Source organism: Ahaetulla prasina, chromosome 2 (genome assembly GCF_028640845.1).
Source record: "Ahaetulla prasina isolate Xishuangbanna chromosome 2, ASM2864084v1, whole genome shotgun sequence".
Lineage (NCBI taxonomy): Eukaryota > Metazoa > Chordata > Lepidosauria > Squamata > Colubridae > Ahaetulla > Ahaetulla prasina.
Window position 1 is genome coordinate 207,399,513 of NC_080540.1, and position 20,554 is coordinate 207,420,066.

At 41.7% G+C, this 20,554-nt stretch overlaps 1 long non-coding RNA gene across 1 annotated transcript; it reads left to right on the forward strand.

Moving 5' to 3' along the window:
• Positions 1-6,682: 6,682 nt before the first annotated feature.
• On the forward strand, positions 6,683-16,006 carry LOC131192258 (uncharacterized). Its single transcript, XR_009153681.1, has 3 exons — positions 6,683-6,972; positions 11,775-12,036; positions 15,609-16,006. It is a non-coding gene; the product is annotated as an uncharacterized LOC131192258 (long non-coding RNA).
• Positions 16,007-20,554: the final 4,548 nt, after the last annotated feature.

The following is a 20,554-nucleotide window of genomic DNA, read 5'->3' on the forward strand; positions in this document are numbered from 1 at the left end:
AAGCTTTAACCAAAAACTGTCTACTATTGACCTCCCCCCATTTCTAGGAGGTCTGTAAGGGGCGTGCATAAGAGCACAAGCATGCCTACCATTCCTGTCCTATTGTTTCCTCTCGTTATATCCAATTAATATAGTTATTACATACTCATACATATATATGCTTATATATCGTATAGTTATTTCATGCTTATGCTTATATATACTGTGTGACAAAATAAAATAAAATAATAAAAAAATAATAATGTAATTACAGTACACACAGAGTCTTCGGGGATTACAGCATAGAAACAATTCCTCAAGGCATCTAATTTATTATCACTGGAAGCCAGGGAATAAAGAATTGATTCAGAAAGGATTCAGAAGGGCAGAAACTATCTTCAGAGGTGGGTTTCAGCAGGTTCTGGCCAGTTATGGAGAACCAGTAGTGGAAATTTTGAGTAGTTCGGAGAACCGGTAGTAAAAATTCTGACTGGCCCCACCCCCATCTATTCTCTGCCTCCCAAGTCCCAGCTGATTGGGAGGAAATGGGATTTTGCAGTATCCTTCCCATGCCACACCCACCAAGCCACACCTACAGAACCAGTAGTAAAAAAAATTGAAACCCACCACTGACTATGTTCATGCCACAAACTCAGCATTTCTGCTTTCTATGTCAGTGTGAAGATCCACATCATGGTTGTCCGACCTTTTGGTTTGCCTGGGCCACATGGAGTGTAGAGGAATTGTCTTGGACTGCAAATAAAATATATAATATACTTAATGTATGTAAATAAACAAACTTCCTTTTTTATACATTTTTTTTATTAACTTGTGAGGCCACATTGCTAGCTGTCCAGGGCCGCTTGAGGCCCATGGGCCTTGGGTTGTGAATTTATACAGACACCAACACATACAGATATCGTGCCCAAATAGCACATCTAGATGCAGCTACATTTAAATAGATAAGGATCTATGTCCAAATCTATTTCTGAAATTCTGAGAGAGAATTAGTACATGGTCTTCGGGTCATAGCAGGTCTGCCAATAGATAATTAATTATTTCATTTGCTGCAGAAAGACATACAGAAAGACATACATGCTGGCTTTTCTGCTTCCAATGCCACAAAAGTATAATTGGTTTTGGCTGCTCTTTGTTAGCCCCTCAAGGTGGAACAGACTACGAATCCAATGCCATTTAGGCCTGTATACTTTTATTGTAAAGCCATAAGAGCTCAGCTTACGCTTTCCTTATTTCTTGCTTTATCTTCATTAGATTGAAGGAGGAACATATCTAAGCCTCACATTATAGTCCTTGCCTGGGCTCAGTCCCCTTTCATCACCCTGTTGTTTTGGTAGCAACTCTTTTTCCTGTTCCTCATGGCCATTTTATCATCTTTGTACATTGTCTCTTATCTCGTGATGGATTGTAGTAAGGAGGTGGATCCCCAGGAGGAAGGGAGTGCATTCCAGAGGAGTAAGAGGCAATATTTCTATAGGTTGAAACAATAAAGAGTTCAGTTTGGGAAAAAATGCCATAGTGAGTTTGCCATTCTTGGTTTGGGACCATCAATCTTGTCAGTCTAAGGATCAGAGGTGGACTCTACCTACCTTTACTACTGGTTCGCAGCGAGATCGTGCGCGCTCGCTCTCTTCTGCATATGCGCAGAAGCTTCCCTACGACGTCAGGGTCAGTGGGCGGAGCCTCCCCCCTTCCAGTTTTACTACCGGTTCTCAAGAACCAGGGGCAACTCACCACTGCTAAGGATCCTGCTATCTACAATATATATCCGGCCTAATATGGCTTCCAAAGCTGACACTCTGTGAACTGTCTTGTCAATGTATTCATGACTGGCAGAGACATGGTAACAAGGTCAGCCAATGAATAGAGCTTCTATTCTGGCAGACTGGCAGAGACAGGGTAACAAGGTCAGCCTATAGGAGCTGAAACAGTTTGGAGCCTGGGCATGGCTTAGTTCTGTAACTTCCGAGTCTGTGCAAGAAGCTGCAAGCTAGTCTACTGAACTGAAACTGAAACTCTTCTCTCCTCTGCCTGTGTTTGCTTGTACTCTCTACCATGTTGGAAGAACCTGATTTTGGTATTGTACATTTGCTTATGTGTTTTATATACCTTATAAAGAGAAGTTAATGAATCCTGCTGAATTAGTTACCTGTGTGTGCTTTCTGGATTTGATTGCTGCAACAAACTCTGACATGTCTTCACCTTCTTTCTCTCATATCAGAATCTGAACTTATCTTATTATCATTTATTGCATTTGTTTGCCACCCCTCTTGCCACAAAGAAGCTCTGAGCAACTTACAGTATTAAAATAAAACCATAAATGCATGAATAAATATATTAAATCACATTAAAAATTACAATAAAATACAAGCAATAGATAAAGATGGAGAGAGGGGGAAGAGACTATACAGAGCTGGGAGGTGGGAATTGCTGTTAGTTGATCAACTACCTCCAGTTCTCCCATCAGGGCTTCAAGCCAACTGGCAGGGCCAGGTCTTCAAGCTCTTATGGAAAGTCAGGAGGTTGTGGGTCAGTCTCACCTCAAAGAAGTGGGATGGGATGGGATGGGATGGGTTGGGATAGGATGGGGATTGGATTGGATTGGATAGGATAGAATAGAATAGAATAGAATAGAATAGAATAGAACTATTGTCACTTTAAATGTACACTAATCAGCATGCATTAAAATGAAATTTCATTGCATTCAGCTCTCAAAAGAAAACCATTATGCATATCTCCCCCCAACACACATATACACATATATGACACAGAGAAACATCACAGTCTAGTTCTGTGGACAAGACAAAAGAGGACAAGATATTCCAAGTCATCAGGGCCATGGCAAAGAAGGCTCTTCTCCTGGACCCCAACAACTGAAATTCCTTGAGTGATGGAGTCCACGGATGGGGATGCCTCCTCTGCTGCCATGGATAGGGCAGGCCTGTCCCATAGGAGGGAGAAGTGAGAAGTGAGAAGTGGACCCATGCCATGCAGGGCTTTACATGTAATAACCAATGTTTACTCCTCTGGACCGCACCCCTCCTTCCTGGAAATCTACCTCCTCACCACTTTCTATTCACATCACTTTAATTTTTTTGGAGGGGGAAGGAGAGAATAATTCCAGTAGTTGTGACAGCACAATGATATAGGCTACAAGCGTTGATTTTCTCTCATCTATACCTTCTTCAGCCAACGTCTCAAGGTTACGTGGATAAATTTAACCAACTTTTCCCCTGAAACCCTCTTGCCTTGTTGTTCTTATTCTTTTGGTATCTTTCATCCAATTACTTTGCAAGATTTTGAACTCTATTAATGTCCTTCTTTTCATAGCCGTGTATATAACTTACTGTAGCATGTAACAATAATAGAGTTGGAAGGGACCTTGGAGATCATCTAGTCCAAATCCCTGCTCACGCAGGAGACTTATACTGGGGATTCAAACCGCCGAACTGCCAACCTTTCTGATCGACAAGTTCAGTGTCTTAGCCACTGAGTCACCTAGTCAGGCTCACCTAGTAATACAGTCTGTTAAAATGGTCATGGACCTGATAGACAAAATCCTGATCTCATAGAGCCACTGTTTTCACTTTAACCTCTGCAGCCATGAATGTCCATTTGCAGGCAGACAATGAGCTTGCTATTCACTTGACTGTAGATGTGTTCCCACTGGATTCTTCCTGCTGTCAGTACCACCCGCAGGGTCCTGTGAGTCATCTCCAACCACATTGGTATGATTCAGTAATTTGGTTGGGGCATTCTTATTTGCTTGGAAATGTCGGAATAGAATGTATCCAACCCAAAGAAAGCCAGGATGATTCACAACATCTGTCGGTTCAGTATAGGTTTGTGTGCAAGAGCAAGAATTATCTACCCAGGACATCTATTTTAGTCACATACCTAAAAAAAGAGGAAATGTATTAAAAGCACAGCTTTGCCTAAGCAATTCAGCACATAGCTTTAGAGATGGTTAGATAGACAGATGCAATAGATAAAAATGAAAATGGTTGTGAATACACTCAAGCCAAACAAGAAAGTATCCATTACGCGCTACAGAAACAAAGATGCTTATTCCAAATCAGAGTATTTGCCTAACTAGCTTTGTCTAACTGGAACGATCAAGGTTTTAATGTGAACCTTCTTAGTGTATACACTCTCCCCTCTAGATGTCTTCTACGCAAGCCCCATCCCAGCCTCTTTGGGCATCCTTCCATATTTCCAGTTTTTCATCACTTGACAAACTGATGCTTGAAGGTTTTTCCCTTTTCCTAGAAGGCTAATTTTAGGAAGTCCTCCTTTTACATCATAACAAACATGGATGTGGTTCATTAAAGAGAAGTTTCCTTTAGAAGTCTTTAAAAATATGTCCTTCTGCTCTTTGCACCGTATTATATTCTAATGGCCAACTACTATGCAGGCAGAAGTTTGGAAAGATTAGTTCCCCAATTATCTGAACATTCTTGAAGAGACTGGGATAATAGATGTTTAGCTTCCTTTCCGATCCTCTCCTAGGGACATGAAGGTGAGCAGAGGTGTGCCGATGATACACTGGAAGGAACATAATCATAATTTCATCCCGCTACCTCCTCCTCATTCTCCTCTTTCAATTGTGTCACTTTGATTCCGTGGTTGGAAGTCCATGATATTTCTCTGGTGGTCCTTGAGGTAGTCATATTACATCCATCTTCTCCCTCACAAGGTTCTTGTGAAAAAAAATGGGGAAGAAAGAAAGACATGATGATTAAAAGTTAAATAAATAAATAAATATATATTTTTTTAAAGAAGCCAAACCACTATTTAAAAAACAGGAAAGCACTGTTATCCCCACAAAAGATGCTTATCCGTAGAATTTTCTAGATGTAGACTGGTGTGTCAACAGAATAGCTTGTGGGATATAATTGCAATAATATTTAGTTTGTTTTAATGGAACAGGGAGATGAGCTTGAGAATTAACAAAGGCCATTTCAGAACATTATTCAGTTTGTATTGAAAACACTCTTTTTGATTTCCTATATTGAAGCAGCTGATGTAGAAGTAGGTCATAGTTTTTGCAACAGGAATCAGACTTTCTGAAAACACATTGGGGCAAAGTAGTTATTCAGACTTTAGTGATTCAAATTTCTGATGAATTGCAATTCCAAAGTTAGCTCCTGGATTGCTTCTAGAATGATAGAGTTGGAAGGGACTTCTAGTCTCAATCATGTTAAGACCAGTGGACTATGGTTGATGAGTTGAAGTCCACACATCTCATAAAAGTTTTAAGATTGATAAATCCTAGACCAACTATTCACCTCAGCAATCTTCATAACACACCAGTCAAATGTCTACCCAATAAAAACTCAAATAATAGAAAAGTTACAAGTCCAATTATCTTCTTAGCTAATTATTCTAGTGATTAAAAATGAAAAGAATTCTCATTTCCAGTATATTTAGCTTTAAAACCTCTTTGTATATACCACTGTGGGGTACTACTACAAATAAAGCCCTTTTTGTAGAAGAAACAATCAAGCATTACAAGCCTAATGTTTGTTTGGTTCGATTTGGTTTTTCCTTACATGCAAAACATTCTAAGTGTTTTAACAAAACTTTTTCAAAGCTGGCTGGTGACACAAAATCCAATATACCTGCTGCTAGTAGTGATCTTCTCTTTATGGGCAGTCCTCAACTTACGACCATATAAATGGGCCCAAAATTTTTGTTGGTAAGCAAGACATTTGTTAAGCTTTGCCCCATTTTACAACTTTGCTTGCCACAGTTCTTGAGTGAATCACCGCAGACGTTAAGTTAGTAACATGTTTGTAAAGCGAATCTGGCTTCCCTTTTGACTTTGATTGTTGGAAGGTCCCAAAAGATAATCAATGATCCCGGGGACATTGCAACTGTCATAAATATGGAGTCAGTTGCCCAATATCTGAATTTTGATCATGTGACCATGGGAATGCTGCAACAATCATGCAGTAAGTGTGAAAACTGGTCAGAAGTCATTTTTTTCATTGCCGTTGTAACTTTGGTCACTAAATGAACTGTTGTAAATTGAGGACAACCAGCATTTCCCAATATACTCCACAAGATAGCAGCTTATTGAAAAGATTCAGATCTAAGACCTTAATTTTAGGGGAAGTCACAAAATTCATCTTCTCGGCCTTTCACAATAACTTTTTGTTCACTTCCCAGAATAATTTACTGTATTTTGTTCACTAACTTCCAAGAATACTTCAGGCGTATACAGATAGTCCCAGTGAATTAAAATAGGTGGGTGCTGGACATCCTCATAAAAGGCTTCACCTCTTTAGTTTGAGGTACCTGGAAAAACCAATGTCTCTTGAAAGATGGGAAGTAACTAATAGCATCACTGAATATATAGAACTTTGCTTGAGGAATGCTGCCATAACATGCACTGGTTTTTAATGAGAGTGTGCCTGCTCTGATTTATGCTTATGAACACTGATTATCTCTCTTATTTCACCAAGCCCACACGTTAAGGAAAATAATTCTCCCTGTGTTGAAAGTTGCTTGATTGGGGATATAAGGTGATCTTTTAAGTAAAATTTGAATGTAGGTAATCTGACTGCACCTGTGCCCAATGTTCTCCCTTTTCTCTTCATGTATGGAACACGTCAATCCGTGCCAATATGGCTGGGACGAATAATATCAGCAGTGCTGAGCTTTGCCAGAAGCTACTTCTGTTAGAGAGCTAATTAAAAATAGGGTATTTCTAAGCGCTTGGAATTTTACCTTGTATTTATTCAACGTGTTTCTTCCCCAACCCCCCTCTTTTTTTCTCCTTTAATATCATTCGTAAGCTTGTGCTTGAGGTTGTCTTGGAACCTTGCTTGGGGATTGTTGTTTTCAGCTTATCTAACTGACTATCTATTTTCAGAATGTGATGTCTTGTCGCGATTAAACATTAAAGAGCCCTACGTGATGTAGTTGTAGAAGACAGATGTATATAGGACTGGAGGCTTTCAACCACATCACGTAAGCAGCAGCATCTCGTTATGGTGCAAACAATGTCACAGTTGGAACAGCTGGGCTGTGATGGTACAATTGTCCCCTTTTGCCATGCCCACAGTCACCTTGGTTACAAGGTCAGGCTTTCTGATGTCTGTGTGTGGCGTCCCAGAAAATGCCAAATGTAAGCCAAATTCCCACTTATATTTCATTGTAGCAGGAACATGCACTGGCAACACTTCCCCACCCCCAAAATGTTCCTATTAAATTACCTTTATATTATTGCCAGAATATAAATCAGAGGGGCTTAACAGCTCTATTTACGCTGAAATGGTGTTCTTATTTCAATCAATGGATAAACTCAAGATGCATACAATCTGTTAGATTTGATTGTCCATTATCTTGCAGGGAAGATGGGTATCTGTCAGTGATTGGGAAGAGAGGTTACGGAGGCAAGATGGTAGTTAACCATGGGCAGCACATTTCATCCCAGTTTAAGGATGGGTGGACAGCATTTACTGAATTTATATACTGGGTGCTTCATACACTATATTTAATTTATATACTGTACAGCATATACTACATAGGGTACTGCTATAACTTGGCTTCCCTAGTTCTGTTACTATAAAGAGAAGTAATGCTATACTCTATACGTGCCTGTTTGTGTATTTGTTCCAGTACATTGCAAGAGCTATCAAAGGAATCCTGAAATATTTTGAGAATGAGTAGAAAAACAAAAGCCTTTTTTGTAAGTGAAGAAAGCGTTCAGAACATTGAAAGACAGGTTTTGACACAACGTTAAGAAGAACAGCTCCGGATTGCTACTGAAACTACTGATGAATAAACTAAAGTTTTGTTTCTATAAATCAGGCTGCGGTTCTCCACAGGTTGTTGAACTGAGCTCTCATTAACTCAGCCAGCTGGACTCAACTTCCAAACAGTCTGGAAGTTCCTTTTTGATTAAAACAAAAAATTTCCTCCGGCCTCAAACTTCACTCCTCCCACTCCACATACACACCTGTTAGGCAGAATCAACTAACCCACTATTGCTTATGTTCCTTTTAATAGACTTTGGTAATCTCAGTTTATCCTTCTTTATAGCATCACTTTCTTTTAAGGCTCATTTTGTCACTGCTAATCACAATAATTTATTTTTAATACTGGCTCCAGCAAGGGATTTGCCTAATCTGGACAATTACAGGAGAATCCTTAGAAAGCGGTTGTCGCACCAATGAAGCTGACTATTGTATTGTCGTAACTGATAACAATTTAGATCAGGGATCCCCAACCCCCAGGCCATGGCCTGGCACCAGGTCGTAGCATGCCAGAAACAAATGAAGCCCCATCTTCAGGAGGCAGGCAGCACATGAAACCAGCCTCTCTCTGGTCTATGGAAAAATCTCTCTCCAGGGAACTGGTCCCTGATGCCCAAAAGGTTGATGACCACTGATTTAGAAGGTTTAAAAAGGATTAGACATAGCATATCAGGGAATATGGATAAATATGGCTGTCTATTAGGCTCCAATATGAATTGTCTAACAATGGCATGGTGGATGAAGGGCTGACATATTACTTTATCTATGGGCTTTCCAGAAATCATTAGCCATTATGGGGGGGGGGAATGCTAGACTGCCCAAATTTTTAATATTATTTACCCTATGGTATATAAACCTTGGCCACCAGTGCCAGTTAAGATTGCAAATGCCATTGGCATTTATAAAATTTGAAATCTCTTCTTAGATAAAAGATTATGAACTGCTTTTTAAGCTGGCACGTGTTAAAAGGGTTAAAGGGGAGAAAAAGCAGAAAGATAAGACTGTGCAGGAACTGGCAAAGGAACATATTTTTAATTAACAACGAATAGTATTCACATTTATCTCAGTCAACTCAGTATAGCAGGGCTCTGGCTTGTAATTGTGAAAAAAGTCCACAAAGATTCTTGGAATAATAATCTGGCATAATTTTCCAGTGGCTAGATAATTTTGAAATTTTAAAATGAGCCATGGTGGCGCAGTGGTTAGAATGCCGTATTGCAGGCTAACTCTGCTGACTGCCAGCAGTTCAATTCTCACTGGCTCAAGGTTGACTTAGCCTGCCATTCTTCCAAGGTTGGTAAAATGAAGACCTACATCATTGGGAGCAATATGCTGACTCTATAAACCGCTTAGAGAGGGCTGTAAAGCACTATGAAGTGGTATATAAGTCCAAGTGCTATTGCTATTGCGTTTGAATCATTCCTATAGATGACACAAAAGGCAATTCAAGGGAGCAGTCAGAAAGTCATCAACAGGCATTTTCCAAGACTAAGGTCATAATACTTAAGATTTCTGTTTAATGCTTCTGGGAAAGAACTTGTGTTAAGAGCTTTTGGGGTAATTGCATATGCATATGTGTGGAACATTTCCATCAACTTATATTTGGCCAGACAGTACAAGTTCATTTGCACCATAAGCCTCTGGAGAACGTGATGAGAGAGCCATTTTGAGTCGCCCTAAGACACTTCAGGTGATGTAAATGAGGTTATAGTATTATCATATATGCACTGAACAGCATCCAGGTAAATATTTCACACAGGCAGAGTACAATGTGTGCAATTATATTCCCATACAGTTAATGCAAGAAGCCACTGCTCAAAAGCCTTATAGATGTTCAGGAATGATGTCACTGAAGATTGGTCTGAGAGAATCAGGGGACACTGTATCCTATATCTCAATGAGAAGAGACTACATGGCTAATTTAATTAAGGCCATGTAACAGGATTTGATGAAACAAGTACGTTCTTCCCATGTGGAATTGACAGATTTCTGCAGGAAATACTTGGAAATGTGCATTGGTTTAGTATACTATAAATAGTCACCTGAATTCATGCATAACACAGTCAAGGTTCCAACTGATGAAGCCAACCAAGCCAGCCCTCCGAGATGATCAGACCTTTTTAAGAATTGTTTTATAGAGTACATCGTTTAGGGACGCATGAAAGCAAAACCAAATCTAGCTATTTCCCCCAGTTTTTGTATAATTAAAGGATAGATATTCCCCTCCCTCCTTGTCACAGGTCACATTGTCCAATTTGGTGTTCTGGCATTTCCCGGGTAAATCTTTCAAGTCTCTGCCCAGCGCCTGTTGAGATGACCTTGGTTCCCAAGGGATGATCTGTTGTTATTGTTCGGTTTGACATGCCAAAGCTCTCTCTCCCGCCATGCTGTGTGGCAAGCTGAGAACGAAAAGATGGCTGTGGCAGTATGGGTCTATTTGAAAGTTGACAAACACATTCTGATACTTGCAATTGATTGCAAGACAAGCTTTAAAAGGAGATCTTGCAATCTCATAAAGTACCATGACAGTCTTGGGGGAAGATAGAAGTAGATTTTTTTAGATGTCTAGAATAGAATAGAATTTTTATTGGCCAAGTGTGATTGGACACACAAGGAATTTGTCTTGGTGCATATGCTCTCAGTGTACATAAAAGAAAAGATACGTTCATCAAGGTACAACATTTACAACACAATTGATGGTCAGTATATCAATATAAATTGTGGAGAGACACATAACTATTCTAATGTTGTGGAGACACACTCATTGCCAGATACAAAACTGAAACAGTTATAAAGAAACATAATAATGATTTGGCATATTACTGAATATCTGATAACGTTCTTGAATAATGAACCACAATTCATAGTACTGTAGAAGAACGTGTAGCTTCCCAGAAGCAATGGAAGCTTCGGCATCAGACATCTTCAACTTCTTATCTCCGGAATAAAGGAAAGGTGGAACTTCCAGTCTAGCAGAGGATCACAAAAGCTGAATCTGATCCAGACTGCATCTTGGTTCATCAGAACACCTCTCACAGAGACTGAATCAGAGTCTGGTTCACGGGCTGATGAATGAGGGCAGAGATTGCTGCTCACAATGGCTTTCAGCCTGAAAAACTCATTCATGACAAAGAACAAACTATGAGCAAATTAGTAGGTCAGTTAAAACTCTTCTACACCTACAAGCAAGAAAGCCAGTGAGTATATAGTCCAAAAAGAAACTTGAACAAATAGTAGAAGACAGAAGAAGTTGGGTGACAAATGACCCTGTGAAATGATAAATCCAGAGGGACAGGTTCTGAAGAAGAATCACAGATATCTGAGTAGCCAAACCCAACCTGTTGAGACAGATTACTGAAGAAGTATCTCTAGGGTTTACCAGGGATGCTTCTGGGATAGATCCACATCCTTCAGAGGTCTCTGACCCTCCATCTATAATCAATACAGATAATATTAGCCACCAGTAACCAGTGCCAAGCAGCACCAGGACAGGACCAAACAAAATTCAGCCTGCCAACTGTTGCAACAACCAACTTCCTTAAATTCAGGGAGTATAAGGAACTTTTAGATTCTATAGATTGATTATAAATTTTGAAGAAAATTATTTGGTCAAGTTAAATTTATATATTAAAAAAAGACACATCAATGCATGTGGTATTAAACAATGTAACAAAGAAGCAAACAGAAAGACTTAAAGTTCTTGAACAGACAAAATATACAAACTGAAGGAATGTTACCAAGAAATGCTTCTTTGCAGACAAAGACTGAAAATTTAGACAGGTTGTACAGTTATCTTACTTAGCTAATACAATAAAACAACTTTTCTGGTCTGGGGTTTTTGACTGAAAAAAATGTTCCACTGGAAACATTGGTGTTAAATGTATTATACCATCTAGAACACCTTTTAGATATGTTCACTGCCTTGAGTTATTTATGAAAATAATAAAGATGGGATAAAAAGCATCTAATAAACAAAATTACAATTTACAACCTTTAAATTTTATCTCCTTACAGAAATCATCCCGAGTGATTAATTGGCTTGCTCAAGGCCACTGAGGAAACCTAAATGGGCCTTGTAAAGATGGAAGATACCTTAGCACATTTGCAGTTTTCCATGCAATTTTCATGACCACTTAACTATCTCTCCTTCTGTTGCTGCTTATCCTTTGCTAGAGCTAGCAGCATTCCCATTGGGATTGAAATCTCATAAAGGAAAAACAAAACCCTTGACTTTTACACAGAAGTAAAACAATAGAAGGATGGATTTTTAGCAGCGGTAATTATTAGAAAAAAGAACGCTTATAGTAAACAAATAGAAAATAAGAGTCTAATCACATACATTTATATATTTTATGTACTTTAGCTGCCTTTGGTCTCTCTCTTCCCCCTTTTTTGAACCCCTTTTGCAGCTAATGCAATTCACACCATGTGGCACGAATGCCTATCAAGAGAGCCAAATTCAATTCCAAATCCAAACATAAGCAATGTTTGGAAGTTGGGAAATTCCTTTGAGGTTTGCCCAACTCCAATTTTACCTTAACCCTTAAGGGAAAGCATTTTCTCTTTGAAGCTTCTGTCTGCTGTTTTGCATTCTGGGCTGGAAGTTTGGGCTACGCTTTAGGGCTTCCATTCCAATCCATTTTCTGAGCTTAACCCTTTCATTAAGCTTGTGTGCCTGTGTGCCTGTGTGTGTGTGTGTATCTGCCCAAAGAATGAATCAATGCAACATTTTAAAGCATGGTGAGATTAAGCGGAAGAAAGCTGCAGAACAAGAACGCTGGTTTCTTTGAAACCGTTGTGCTAAATTAAAGGTGAATCAAAATTGTCACTATAATTAATCCAGATGTTTAAGGCTGGATAGGAATGTCAATTAATTATTTTCTTTTTTTAAAAAAAAATTGGAATTGTTATGGTTACACTGAAGCGATTAATTGTGCTGTTTTTGTTGTTGGCAAGTGCCATGGGCATTAATAAAGATTTGAAATCTCTTCTTCTTAGATAAAAGATTATAAACTGCTTGTTAAGCTGGTACATGTTAAAAGGATGAAAGGGGAGAAAAGGGAGAAAGATAAGACAGTGTAGGAATTGGCAAAGGAACATGTTTTTAACTTTTTTATGGGCAACTACAACTATTATTTACATTTATCTGAGTCAATTCAATATAGCAGGGCTCTGGAGTATCTTAAAATATACTGCCAAACTCTGCTTTTTAGAAGTTAGAGGAACCTATTTTATTTCATGAGGCAAGCTAGGATGTTATTCAGGTTTTGTTGTTCTGTTCATAATGACAGATCTTTGGGAGACTAGACATATCTGAGGAAGTGATTGGCTAGACACAAAGTATTCTTCCTTGCTCGAATGAATCAGACTTGGCTACCACATAACAGAATAAAAAAAATAAAATAAGAGTTGGAAGGGGCTGTGGAGATCTTCTAGTCCAACCCCCTGCTCAAGCAGAAGACCCTATACCAGTGATAGCTAACCTTTTTGCCATCACGTGCCAGGAGGGGGTGGGTGGGGGTCACCCACACACATAATTCTATGCACCCTGCCCCCAACTTCTGAAGTTGGCAAATGGGCCATTTTGGCCTCCGGAGGACCTCCAGGGGGTGGGGAAGGCCATTTTTGCCCTCCCCAGACTCCTAGAGAGGCCCTGGAGGCTGGGGCAGCAAAAAAACAGGCCTTCCAGTTCCACCAGAAGTTGGCAAATGGGTCGTTTTTGGCTGCCAGAAGACCTCTGTGAGGTGGGGAAGGCCATTTTCGCCCTTCCCAGACTCCTAGATAGGCTCTGGAGCCAGGTGAGAGAGAAAAACAGGCTTTCCCCACCACCCCCAAAGGCTCTCCAGAGGCAGGAAACAGCCTGTTTCCCTACTTCTGGTGGGCCCAGAAGGCCCGAAAATTAGCTTGCTGGTGCACACATGCGCACCAGAGCTGAGCTCACGTGCCCACTGATATGGCTACGCGTGCCACCTGTGGTATGCATGCCATTGGTTCATCATCACGGCCCTATACCATTTCAAACAAATGATTTTCCAATCTCTTCTTAAAAACCTCCAGTGTTGGACCACTCACAACTTCTGGAGGCAAGCCGTTCCACTGGTTGATTTTCTGTCAGGAAATTTCTCCTTAGTTCTAGGTTGTTTCTCTCCTTGATTGGCTTCCATCCCTTGGTTCCTGTCCTGACTTCAGGTGCTTTGGAAAATAGGTCCACTCATTCTTCTTTGTGACAACCACTTAAATATTGGAACACTTCTATCATGTCACCCGCTATTCCTTCTGGGATCTGACTAGGAACCGACAGTACTTTCTTTGCATGGAATTCTTCTCCAAGCCTACCATGGTTGATAAGTTGCAGCCAGAGATGTTCCACAGCAGAAGGTGCTTTGGGAAATCTAACATTGTTTCTTTTAATCAGTATAATCACTTTATGCATTGGCCCACAGGACATTTTTTGGGAAAATACCAGGAGTTATACTTGAACAGGCCTGTTGTCTCATGTGCTCAGACATCTTTGAGAAAGCAGTCATATTACTCTATACTACTATTGATTATAAACTACTACTATTGACTATCCCTAAATGAAATAAAGTTGGTAGATCTGAAAGAAAGTTAACTCTTTAACAACTTTTCTAAAAATGCTTGTCTAGATCAGAATTCTCTACGAAGTCTTTTTGGATAGAGGATCTAGGTTTTCTTTCAGATAATGAGTAGTTTTGAGTCTCTATTACAGGCGTGTCAAACTCATGTCGTCACAGTGGCATCATGTGAAATATCGGGGCTTTTTTTCCCTTCGCTAAACTGGGCGGAGATGGGGCCAGCACGTGACGCATCTGGGCAGCGGGCTGTGAGTTTGACACCCCTGCTCTATTAGGTTTGTCAGGAAGGGCTTGGGACACAGCATGCATTCTCTTCTGTGCTTGTATCTGGAGTTGTGATGGCTAAACTATATGTGTACATTTATGTCTATGCATCTTTGTGTCCAGTAGGCTTTTAGCTTTTTAATTAAAATGCACCTAATCTACCTTTTTGATTGATCCCAGTTTGAAATAGTTAACACGAAAGTTAAAACCAAAGCTAATGCAAGACAAAATTAAACAAACCAGTTTAATGTATGTACCACTGTTATATACATAACAATGTCAAATCACAGCTGGCAATTCTTTAGCTGGTGGTGGCCCTCACATTCATCAAGTTTGATGGTCAGCATTTAATTCACAGCCTAAGACAGATAGCAGCTTAATATCCGACTCTCAGTATGCTTTAGCGTTTTAAAAACAAAAATAAAAAACCGGCCTCAGCATCCCTCCAAATTCAGAAGGACGATCCTTTATTTTGATAGCCTCTTCCCAAAACTGTGCTCTGCTGATAAAATAAAAACTAACCCCTCGTGAAGATAGCGAAGGTAGAGTTCTTTTTTTCCTGACACCACCTCATCTGTGTGTAGAAAATTTGCTTACTTTTCTCCTTTCCTTTATGTCGGTGAGCGCTCAGTTGCTTCCGACAGCTGCTGCCATGTCAGCTGTCAAGTACAGTTAAATACAAGCTGCTGTATGCCAGATACTTTCAAAATGCTGGCTGCCGCTGCGTGTGAGCTGTCCAGTGTTGACTGCTACTACTGTAAAGTTGTCAAATATCAAATCTTCCCTAGGCAGTGGATAGAGAAAAGCTTTTTGCCTTTGAAATCCAAAAAGTTCATGCTGAGGAACAGTGGGGCACAAATCTGGGGAGTGCATACATTTCCGTTCTGATTTGGTGGCTTTTTCTGCAACTTCTGAGTTGTGGGAAACCTATCATTACATGATTGCCTTGCGTGTTTGGTTGTTGATTGCACCTTTATTCCTTCCTTAGAATAAAGATGCAGTCGTTCCATTGAGGACCTGTATACTGCATAAGCCAGAAAGAAGACTGAGAAAATATCTACAGACTCCTCACATCTTGGACATAAATTGTTTCAATTTCTCCCCTCGGCACGTGGCTATAAGGCATTACATATCAAAACAACTAGAAACAAAAACAGTTTTTTCCCCCTGCCATCCCTCTGCTAAATACTTAATTCCTATCTTATGCCTAAAGGATATCTAACCATGTAGTAGGACTGTATTGCTATTATCCTTCCCATCGTCTCATCTTTCTCATCTTTCCTACTAACTTTTCCTATTGGTATCTTATGATTTATCACTTTGTTGTTTGTCTCTTATGATCTATGATTGTGTCTTATGATTTATGATCTATGACTTACCATTTTGTTGTTTGTATATCCACTGAGAGCCTATGCACCGGAGGCAAATTCCCTGTGTGCCCAATCATACCTGACCAATAAAGAATATTTTAATATATAGTGACCAGACGTCCCGCTTTTGGCGGGACAGTCCCGCTTTTTAATAATTTGTCCCGCGTCCAGCGGCAATTCCAAAAAGTCCCGATTTTTTTTTGTTTCACTCCCATTCTGAAAATGGGAGGCGGCAATGCAAGAGGAGGAGGAGGAGAAGGGGGAGTGGCGGAGAAGGGGGCGTGAGAGGGAGGAGAGATGCCGCTTGACTTCACCCGAGAGGAAGAGAAGAGCCGAGCCTGCCTGGAAGAGCCGAGAGGAGAGCTGAGCCTGCCTGAAAGAGCGGAGAAGCAGCAGCCGCTCCTCCTCCTTCAGGCAGGTGGCAAGACTCAGCGCGCATGCGCACCCCCCCCCCCCGGTCAATGGTGTCCCGCTTTGCCATCGCTGAAATCTGGTCACTTTATTTTAATAGAAAATAGTCTTTGCACGGATTTGTGGAACAGGATGGTCAGTCACGAACACACATTACCTCCCACCCTGCAGGAGAGATTCAGTATTCCGTTCTTAGGAAATGTTTGGACTGCTCAGTGTTAGCTGATAAAAAATGCATTTCATTTGTTTCGAACAAAAGAAATATAAATAAAGCAAAAATCATAACAAACAAACGAACTGCCAAATTTCTCTAAAAGAGAGGGCAGTTAAAATGCCCCAAGAATGAGATTAAAAAACCAGAACCGCATCTCAAGAGGGGAAGACATTGGATGATTTACCGGTAGGTATGGGGCAATTTATTTATTTTGGTATCGTAGCAGCACAATACTGTGCAAACCCTATTGAAACATCAGTTCTGCTTAGTTCATTAGTTCCAAACTGTCAGTAATTGCCACAGCAACAAACTTGACAACATTCCTCGCTGGATCTTTTCCCACTTTGATTTTCCTTCAGGAATAGCCAGTTTTTCTTTCCTTCTCTTGTTTCCCTTTAAGGGGTAGCTTGGGATCCATTTAATCCCATTTTAATTTGCTTGCACAGATCAGGAGATAAAACTGAATTACTGTACCAAACAGCAAATAATCATCTTCTCTATATAAATACAGAATGATTTAATAGGGTCATTTTGACCTTTCACTATTCTTCCTGGTGAGGAAATATTAGTTATAAACAACGCCAAAAAACTTACTATTAGAGGTATAAAGGGCTTCACAGTAAAAATATTTTTTTTAAATGATCACTCAGATATGTTTACTGATGGATTGTTTAAACATGTATTGATTTGATTTATATCCAGCCATTTTACTCAAGCGGTTCTTCTAGCTTGACTAATAAAAGGAAATAAGATCCTGACCTAAACTGAAAACATAAATTTAATGCTAAAATTAACTGACAAACAAGCCAGAATTGGGAGAGAAGGCAAATCAGCCTTTACAGTGTAATGTATTACTGTAAGTTTTGGCGGGAGTTTTAGGCGGGAAATATCTCGTTTCTGATTGGATGCAGCCTCAGGCTGAAGTGTATATAAGGAGAGGTTTTTCTCCAGAGTTTTGCTGGGTCACACTATATTAAAGAGCTGTTGTCACTAACCTGGTCTCCTGCCTCGTCAATACCCAAACATAACATTGGCGACGAAGGTGGGATATTGAGGCAGAGCACCAGAACAGAGCTGAACTCACTACGAGAATCAAACCCAGCAAGGTGACGGCGAATGCAGCGATGACCGGCTACACGCCACCCACTCCGTTTGACCCTGCCCAGGAGACATGGGGAATATATATGACCCGTTTCGAAAGTTTCCTGGAGGCAAACGAGCTACAGGGAGTCTCCGACAACCGCAAACGGGCTTACTTCATAAGCCACTGTGGGTCAGCAGTCATCGCCGTCGCAGAAGCCCTAGCGGAGCCAACACCGCTACACTCCGTATCGTGGCAGACCCTTCAGACCCTCCTGAAGAATCACTACGCACCAGCCCGTCCAAATACGCTCGACGGTACGAGTTTGGGGAGCGAGGCAACAAGAAGGCGAGTCTATCAGCGACTACATGGCAGCCCTGAGACAAGCCTCCAAGCATTGCAGTACCGCGATCTGGACGAAGAGCTGCTGGAACAACTTATACGGGGGGTCAGAGACATCCGTTTGAGGAGACGGTTGCTAGCCAAGAGCAACCTGACATTGGCAAACGCTCTGGACGAAGCCAGAGCCCATGAGATGTCCAACCATGCAGCAGACACCTTACAAAAGCGACTCACGCCGATGGCGGGCGCAAAGCCGAGCACAGTCCACCACGAAGAAACCTATCGTGAGTCAACCAGCGAAGAGGAGGAAGAAGTCCACTACACCGGAAAATCGACAAGGGAAGACCCGGAGGAATGCGGAAGTTGCGGGGGGCGACATCAGCGCCAAAGATGTAAGTTCAGGGACGCCATTTGCCGGCGGTGTGAAAGGAAGGGGCACCTGGCTCAAGTCTGCCGAGCACCCCAACCTTCCGCGAAAATTCAAATCGGCCAATCAGAGCGGCTCTGAGTCAGAGATGCAAACCCCACATTCCGCCGAAATTTCAAACCAGCCAATCAGAGCGCGAGATCGGCGAGGCGACCCGCGATTGGCCAGGAAAGAAAGAGCGAAGTCAAACCGAATGACTGTTACCATAGACCACGCAGCTACCCGCATCGAAGAAAAGATCTTCACAAACCCGACAATTGAAGGCGTACCGTGCCGACTGGAAGTAGACACAGGATCAGCTATCACAATCATGTCCTGGGACACTTTTGTGAAAGCCTTGCCACATCGCAAAGCGCAAGCTACAGAAACAACGGCCCGGGTGCAGGATTACCAGGGCAACCGCATCCCTGTTCGAGGGACAACGACCGTCGAGGTCAAGTACGGGACATACGAAAAGACCCTGCCCATCACGTTAGTCGAGGGAACCTTGCCAAGCTTGCTGGGGCTAGACTGGTTCCGGGCGTTGGGAATGGGGGTGACTGGCGTCCACCGGAGCGGATGCAACCTGCAAAACGCCCTACTGGAGGAATTCGCAGACGTATTCGAGGACCGTTTAGGCAAGTACAAGGGGACCCCTATCTCCTTCAATTTAGACCCCCAAATAGCTCCCATTAGGTTAAAGGCAAGGAGGGTTCCTTTTGCACTCAAACCTAAAATCGACAAAGAGTTAGATAAATTAGTCAGCCAGGGATACTAGTGCCAGTTGACCATGCCAAATGGGAGACGCCAATCGTCACCCTATAAAACCAGACGGGTCCATAAGAATTTGCGCTGATTACAAGGCTACCTTGAACAAAGCATTGCAAAAGAGCGCCTACCCAGTTCCAGTAGTGCAACACTTATTGCACTCACTAGGGCACGGACAAGTTTTCGCCAAATTAGACTTGGCACAAGCGTACCAACAGCTACCCGTAGATGCTAGCACAGCTGAAGCCCAGACCATTGTAACGCACCGGGGTGCCTTTAAGTGCACCCGGTTACAGTTCGGGGTGAGTGTGGCCCCGGGGCTATTCAAAAATTTGATGGAGCGGCTCCTACAAGGGTTACCGGGAGTCGTACCCTATTTCGATGATGTGTTGGTATCAGGGGAAGATTTAAGAGAACTGGGGAAGCGATTAAGGAAAGTTTTGGCCATTTTTAGGTCGGCAGGATTAAAAGTCAAAGCAAGCAAGTGTCAGATAGGGGTCGAATCTGTTGAATTTTTGGGCTATAGAATAGACAAAAAAGGGATTCACCCCACTGAGAGCAAAGTCAAGGCGATAAAGAGAGCCCCAGCACCCAAAAACAAGACAGAACTCCAGGCTTTCCTGGGTCTGGTAAACTTTTACGCCGTGTTTTTAAAAGACAAGGCAACCGTTGCTGAACCGCTGCATAAATTGCTTGGAAAAAACACTGCTTGGTCGTGGGGGAAGTCAGAGAATAGGGCATTTGAGGCAGTAAAAAGTTTGCTATCAAGCGATAGCCTGTTAATACAATACAACAACAGACTGCCGTTAGTATTGGTTTGTGATCGTCCCCTATGGAGTAGGAGCGGTACTTAGCCACAGACTTCCAAACGGCACTGAAGCCCCTATAGCGTTCTATTCACGAACGATGTCCCGGCTGAGAGGAATTACAGCCAGCTAGATAGGGAGGCTCTCGCAATAGTGTCAGGGTGAAAAATTTCACGAATACGTTTTGGGCGAGATTTGAAATTGTTACTGATCACAGACCGCTATTGGGGTTACTGGCTGGCGACCGCCCAACGCCAGTAGCACTCTCACCTAGACTGACCAGATGGACTATTTTTGACCGCATACTCCTACAAGCTGCAGCATCGGCCTGGAAAGGAGCTGGGGCATGCGGACGCATTGAGCAGATGCCCATTGCCAGGAAATCGAGGACCCCACCCGGGCACACCGTTCTACTAATTGACTCTTTGGACTCGGGGCCAGTCACATCGCAGGAAGTGGCTCGGCCTCCTACCGGACGTTGTTTTAAGGACTGTAATCAGTTGGGTTCAAAGGGATGGCCGCTGCGCCGGGCGAAC